This window comes from Eriocheir sinensis, chromosome 15 (genome assembly GCF_024679095.1).
Source record: "Eriocheir sinensis breed Jianghai 21 chromosome 15, ASM2467909v1, whole genome shotgun sequence".
Lineage (NCBI taxonomy): Eukaryota > Metazoa > Arthropoda > Malacostraca > Decapoda > Varunidae > Eriocheir > Eriocheir sinensis.
Genome location: NC_066523.1, coordinates 20,870,225 through 20,878,177, shown reverse-complemented (window position 1 = coordinate 20,878,177; position 7,953 = coordinate 20,870,225). Strand labels below are relative to the sequence as shown.

The window sequence follows — 7,953 nt, the reverse complement described above, 5'->3', positions numbered from 1 at the left end:
CTCTCTCTCTCTCTCTCTCCTTCCGTGTTCATTATTTTCCCGCGTTAGGTAATCTGCTAATTACGATTTTTTTGCTTCCTCCTCGTTCCGAAAAAGCGACACATTTTTCACCCCAGAAGTCATATAGATTTAATCATTTGCTGGTTATTAGTTTGTTTTCTTGTTGGTTATTTCTTTAGCTATTTATTTTCTGTTTTTTTTTCTTCTTTTACTCTACCCACCCGCTCTGCCTTTTTTCCTTGTCTTCCTTCCTTTCCTTCTTCCGGGTTACATTGAGGACAGGAGGAAGAAAATGTTTAATAGTTATTTATTTGTTAGGTTCTTTATGTTGATTTTCCTTACCCTCCTTTCCTCGGCGACGTTTGTTCGTTAACCGATTATCATCATCATCATTATTATTATTATTATTATTATTATTATTATTATTATTATTATTATTATTATTATTATTATTATTATCATTATTATTTTTATTCGAAGGTCGGGTTTTATTCTCGTGTAATTTCGTGTTTTCCTCCTAAGCTATTTTCACTTCATCTATTTTCTCCCTGCCTCCCTCCCTTCCTCCCTTCCTTCCTCCCTACCTCCCCTCTTCCCTCCCTCCCTTGTCCTCTCTCACACCCATAATCCACTCTTTCCTTCCAATACTGAGAACCACGCCCTCTTCTCTCGCTCTCTCTCTCTCTCCCTCTTTTTCTCCGTTCCTTTCCTCCCTCCTCCTCCTCCTCCTCCTCCTCCTCCTCCTCCTCCCTTTTCCCTCTCCACATCAATGTAATACTCCGGGATAACGCTATCTTGTACCACGCCCATTCCACCACGCCCATCTCACCACGCCCACAGCCCACCACGCCCACCCCACCACCACACCCATCCTACCACACCCATTATAACACTCATTCAACCACGCCCATTCTACCACGCCCACTCTTACCACCCACGCCCTTCTATTCGCTCTTACTCATCATCAACACACACACACACACACACACACACACACACACACACACACACACACACACACACACACACATATTCTCTAACTATATTAATTACGTTTTTTTTTTCGTGTACTTTCGCTTCCTCTTCCTCCTTCTTCGCGTCGTTCTGCATTTTATTTTTACCCACGATTATTTTTATTCGTGTCCACCCTTCGCTTCTTCACTTTTCATGTCAGTATTTCCCTGTTCTTCTTCTTCTCCTGTTGTCGCCTTTCTTCCCGGCTCCCTTCGTCCCCATCTACACATCATTAACACATCTACTCCACGCTGATGTTTCGTGGTATACTTCTCTTCCGCCTCACCTTTTTTTCTTTTTTCTTTTTTTTCCGCCCCCTTGTCTCGTTTCCTTTGCCCATTACTGGATTGATTTTTTTCCCTCTCCTCTCCTTCTCCTTCGTTACTGCCCTTCGACGACCTTTTTGCTTTTTTTTGTTTTTTTGTATTTTCTTTGTCGTTCTTTCTTCCGGGTCACGTAGAGGACATAAGGAGGAAAATGTTTGTTAGCTGTCTTTGTTAAGCTATTTATTTTTTTGCCCCATATGCGTGTCTGTTCCTCTCCTGTTCTCCTTCCTTTTTTTTTTTAAGTTGTATTTTTTTCCTCGTCAATTTCTTCATCAGTTACAGAGAGAAATATTGATATTCATGTGTTTATTGGCCATAGAGTTTGAGAAATTATATACATTGTAAACATATTGTAATCCGGCACGGTGCAATAAGTCGAAGCTTTAAAAAGAACCTGTTCATATCCACTCAAATTGTATAACATTTCATATTAACTATACAAAAAAATAATTAAACATATATAGGCCTTCACGAATACAGAGGCATACCAAAACACTACTTATATTATGTACATGTCTGTGTATACTAATGGCATGCTGTTCGGGGAGAGAGAGAGAGAGAGAGAGAGAGAGAGAGAGAGAGAGAGAGAGAGAGAGAGAGAGAGAGAGAGAGAGAGATATCGCAACCTCTCATAGCTGCATAATTATTACCGAAAGAATTGTAATAAAAAAACATGTACAATATAGTGTCCTCCTCCACCTCCTCCTCCTCCTCCTCTTCCCCTGGCTATGTGACGGGGCCGGGGCTCGTGCTCACCTGCCCCTCGTCGCCCCGTCTCCCCTTTCCTGCACCCTAATTAGCCACACCCGCCCACCGGCCCTCAGGTGTGGCGCGCGCGTGACCCATCCGTCGCCCGCCCGTTTACCCTCCCTCACGCCCCTTACTATATCACCCCCCCCCTTTTTTTTCTTTTACTCTCCCTCTCTCTCTCTCTCTCTCTCTCTCTCTCTCTCTCTCTCTCTCTCTCTCTCTCTCTCTCTCTCTCTCTCTCTCTCTCTCTTTTGACCCCCCTCCCGCAGTATCCAGTTTACCGCATTCACTTGATACAAAATCTCGGACGGGAACTAATGGAATTAAGCTCTTTCGCTAACACGAGCATCAGCACCCACCCTCAGATACTTTGGTGCTACCAGTGACTTTTTAACTTGTAGGGAACAAACTCCTTTACAGAGTTACGTAGAACAATTTTCTCGATGGTTGTTTTATTTAATATATATATATATATATATATATATATATATATATATATATATATATATATATATATATATATATATATATATATATATATATATATATATATATATATATATATATATATATATATATATATATATATATATATATATATATATATATATATATATATATATATATATATATATATATATATATATATATATATATATATATATATATATATATATATATATATATATATATATATATATATATATATATATATATATATATATATATATATATATATATATATAAAACCTCTCGCAAATCCAAGAGAGACATTCTGAGTGACCTGTTTGCCTTGGTCTAAATTGTTTGTAACGGCGTTGTGGTTATTTCTACTGTTTTAATATTGACATAAAATCTTGGTAATGATGTTCGAATAACAATGTTCTCTTGCAAACAGGCGCCGTCCGCCATGACGGGTGGGTGTCACTCCCGACAGGAGAGATGACGCTTGGCTGCAAAATCATCAAGAACGATAGGGGTTTTACTTTTTTGGAAATTTTGAGCACCTACTTTTTTTTCTTATCGGTACATGTTACATACAAAAAGAATCGAAAAAGTGTGCCGATTTAGAAAGTGACGAAAAATTCAATCGAGCAAAACTATGGAAGTTACAGCGAGTTGAAGCAAATAAAACGAGACCAAAAGTTTATACACTTTTATTTTCTTCCATTATCTTAATACAAATATATTCTCACTGAAATTAATTTAGGCTCATAATGTGCGCTGTGTAACATGAACACGATGGTAGACTCAGTTTACCTAAATTTTATCTTGTAGTTTGGTAATGTCGGTTAAGAGTATAACATTTCAGAGCAATATAAACCTGAAAATCCGCCTACTTTTTTTATGTCAACTCGAGACCCAGGCACGCCATGACCCAGGCAGTATCTTTCGGAGGACGCGGTCTGGCACAGGTGAAGGTTTCAGTTGCTCAGCTTGTTTGCTGCCCTGACTTCTGTTTTGGAGGCCGGAGTCAATTTCCAGCACTAAATGGTGTACTATACATTTCGAGGTTACTCACTGTATCCTTAAAAAAAAAGGTGTTTCATTCCATCTGTCCAGTCGCGGACGTAGATGTGTCACCTGTGCATTGTTACTTCGTGATTGCGTGATCATCTTTTTTTATATTTTCGGTCATACATTTGAATGTTTGTGTGTACAAAGGACCCTCAAACCCTCTTATATAAACCGCAAACATACCGATAATTTTATAATCTACCATACAAGCACACGAAAGACAAGCTTATATCAAACAATATATAAAGTCAGATCATACTCCAACGGTCTATGGCCTCTCAAATCAATGATCTCAGTTATATTAGACACCAGTGTTTCAATAGCTATAATTCATCTCATTGCAGGTATGTACATAAGATGACATCTGGCTCTGCAAGTGCGTAACATAAGGAATTTTGATCATTTGTTTCATGTAAATAACATGGGTAGCCTAATATTCGAGATAGCCTCGCATCACATTCAACAGTTATCTATTTCATGTTATTTCGAATATTAATCCTTATTTACATACAGTAAATTATTACAATACCCTTTATTTGCACTTGAAGAGCCAGACATCTTTCAGTGTACTTGAAATGAGATGAATTATAGGCATTTGAAAGGCTATAGATCGTTCGAGTATGATATGGCTATAATGTTTGAAACAAGCTTGTCTTTTCGTTTGCTCGTATGGTACAGATTTTATCTATGCAAATAGGCATGTTTGGGATTTATACGGACTGAGTTTATATATATATATATATATATATATATATATATATATATATATATATATATATATATATATATATATATATATATATATATATATATATATATATATATATATATATATATATATATATATATATATATATATATATATATATATATATATATATATATATATATATATATATATATATATATATATATATCCTACATGAACATAGCTTGAATATCAATCATAATAATTGATTTTCACGTATCCACGAACGAGAAATGCGCAGGTGCCACATTCATCAAAATTCCCGCTTTGTTAGTGGACAAATGAAATTAAAAGGACTATACCATTATATTGTATAGTATTGAAGTTTCTTTCATGGCATGTGTTTGTCGTATAGGTTCATAGACTAGTAACGTAAATCCGGTGAAAAAGGAGTAGCCGGTGAAAAAAATGAGTATAAAATCGTGAGAAGAAACGTCGCCAGTCGCCAGCAAGACGTGAATGTTAAAGTGTTTGCTTCCCACCTTGCAGCTCCCCACCACGCCACCGCCGAGGCAGGGATGAACGCTGGCGGGAGGCAGGGCGGCGTGGGTAAGTACCTCCCCATGTTCAGCGACTTGTGTCGTAGCTTAGGAGAGGGTGCCGACAGACTGACTCTATCGGCCGACCGCAGCTTAGCCGATCAAGTCGGTCTGTCGACGAGGACTGGCGGGGGGTGGGGGGTGGGGGGGAGATTGCTCCCTCTTGCACGAGGGAGCACGGGCCTTTGCCAAAGGCGGCCCGTAGCAGGGTGCCGACAGACCGACTCTATCGGCGATCGAAATCTAGCCGACCAAGTCGGTCTGTCGACGAGGACTGGCGTGTCTGTGCGAATGTAATTGTTCCACAAGTATACGTGACTGCTTTTCCAGGATTTGTGCATATTTTTTGTCTTCAGAGAATGAAACGTAGATTGCAGGTTCGCTTTTTTATTTATTTGATTAATTTTCTCTTTTGGTGAGTGTGTATATGCACGAGTTCCTTTCCCAAAACAATTCGTAAACCTTTTCAATACATGCCAGACAAAATCAAACAGTTGAGTATTCCCTAAGAAGTTTTATTCTCTCACACAAGTACCTGAGAAAATCTGATTTTGAATGTAGACTATTGTATTTTATCTCGTATTGAAGCATAATTTCAAATATTTACTTTAGGGATGTTAATCCTTTAGTTGTATGTGTTCACGAGCACCCTCACTTTTTCACGTGCGTAACGTTATGCGTATCATCTAGCTGAATATTCTCATGTATCACTGCCTTTACCAGTGAATTTTCTGAAAACATAATCCTCGGTTATTTCACTCATATATCTTTTGTCCGTTTATTTACTTTTTTATATTATTTTGAGAAAGGTAAAGACATAAGGAAGGTAGGCAACGATGAAGGTAAGGTAAAAGGGAAGGGAGGGAGGAAGGGAAGAATTTCAAATTGAGACCAAAAATACCAAGGATCAATATATATTAGAGAACGTTGCTGCTTTCCTAACTCTTTCTCTCCACTGCTCCATTCATTCTTCTTTCCCTTCTCCCCCCTTCCATCATCGAAGTGCTTCATTCTCTCTCTCTCTCTCTCTCTCTCTCTCTCTCTCTCTCTCTCTCTCTCTCTCTCTCTCTCTCTCTCATGACATATTGGTACTCCTTGAACATTTTGCGTTAACTCATTGCATTGTCTTTAGTCTACTGCTCCTTTTAAAGTGATGCCTTTAACCAGGAAATAAATCAGAACCTATCGTTATACAGAAAATAATAATAATAATAATAATAATAATAATAATAATAATAATAATAGATTGCAGTCTTTATCAGTTAATATATCAACCACTGTATTCTCGTAAACGTTGTGTCCATTTTTTTCCAGTGCCTCTTAACATCTCTTTTTCGTCTTTTCCACATTAGATGTATATATTCGGTCTGTCCCAACACACAATTCTGCTTCTGGCTTATTTTGTATACTTTGTTGGGGCAGAATCTTTGTAGGCATTTTTTTGGCTCTTGTACGATCTTCACCGTAAAATAAAATAAAAACTCTCAACCCAAGTGAACGTGAGCATCTTCCTGCCACTTGTATGGTTTGGTATACTCAGCCCCAGTGCACAGTCCTTCCATCTCACGGCTGAGCAGACCAGCGGCAACATCAATACCATGCCCAGGCTTTTATTTTTACAGTAAAGTAGCTTACGGGCAAAAGTAAAATAAAAAAGACAGCCAGGAGCTGCTCCTGTAAAGAAAACAGAACGAGAGGCCAAAAAGAAAGAGTCGATTTCAGATGGAGAGACGTCTTGATACTCCCCTCTTGAAAGAGTTCAAGTCGTAGGCAAATGGAATTACAGACGTAGAAAGGGTGTTCCAGAGTTTACCAGCGAAAAGGATAAAGGGTGTTCCAGAGTTTACCAGCGAAAAGGATGAAGGAATGAAGATGAGATGCTGGTTAACTCTTACATAAGAAATTTAGATAGCATAGAGATGGGCAAGAGTAAAAAGTCGTGAGCAGCGGAGCCGCAAGGAGTAAAAAGTCGTGAGCAGCGGAGCCGCAAGGTGTGTGTGTGTGTGGGGGGGGCATGCAGTTCGTGAGTTCATAAGAGCAGACAGCATGAAAATATCGATAGAAAAGAGGTATAGAGGCAACATTTAGGCGGAATTTAAGAGACAGGAGACTGTCAGTAAGAAAAGGGGAGTTGAAAAGCCTTTTGACCGCACTGTCAAAAAGGGCTGTTTGATATGATTAGTACATAATATATTCAAACATTTTACGTGCTCACATTAACAAAAATATTTGAGCCATCTTAACATTCTTTTGTAAATTTCTTTGATTTTCTGCGTTACAATTAACTTCTCGAATAGCACGTGTTTATAGCTATCAGCACGAGAAAACATCTTTCGCGTACCATAACGGAAAGACCTTCACTTTGATGAGCCGAGCGGTGAGTGGCCAGCGGCCCGCACTGGCAACGGGATTACCTGCCTGGGAACCCTCCCTGTGACGTCACGTGTTTACTTTCTCCGGTGCGTGGCTTCCGAACGCTCCCTAGACATCCCAGGAAGTGTATGTGTGTGTGTGTGTGTGTGTGTGTGTGTGTGTGTGTGTGTGTGTGTGTGTGTGTGTGTGTGTGTGTGTGTGTGAGTTTGTTTTATGGGACGCAGGTGTTAAACAGTTACACAGATCAGAGACCAGGCTTGGTTCAGGTCAGTGGGTCGTTGGTTGGGTCAGGACAGGTGGCGGGGAGAAGAGGCGCCGTGGGAGGTACTTGTTGAGGATTAGCGAGGGAGAGGCAGCGGGCGGCGGGCATGATGGGAGGGTGATTGGCAGCGCCTCGGGATTTAAAATAATGGGCGCAGCAGGTGGGGTCGAGGGAGGGTCTTGCTGGTATCATCTTGACCTGACGAACAATAGGCTGAAAAATAAATAATTAAGTGGTCTTCCGTTCCGCAAGCGGCCCCGTAGTGAGCGTCCTCGACTCCCATTGGAATGGCCGCGACCTTGCCCCAGTCCGCCTGAGTCACAGTTTCACTCGGGGCCGCTCGTCTCGCCTCAGCGTGGCTAGAGCTCCGTCACTGCGGCTGAGGTAAACACGTGCTTCACATCGTTGGTAACACCATTCAAC

At 39.9% G+C, this 7,953-nt stretch overlaps 1 protein-coding gene across 3 annotated transcripts in view; it reads left to right on the top strand.

Moving 5' to 3' along the window:
* The window catches only part of LOC126999034 (uncharacterized), a 111,464-nt gene that overhangs the window by 95,813 nt on the left and 7,698 nt on the right, over nt 1–7,953 (top strand). Inside the window, exon 3 of one of the 3 annotated variants that reach the window (XM_050861382.1) lies at nt 4,846–4,905. The gene's annotated coding sequence lies outside the window, so the exon portion shown is untranslated. The other 2 variants (XM_050861383.1, XM_050861387.1) reach the window with 2 other exon arrangements.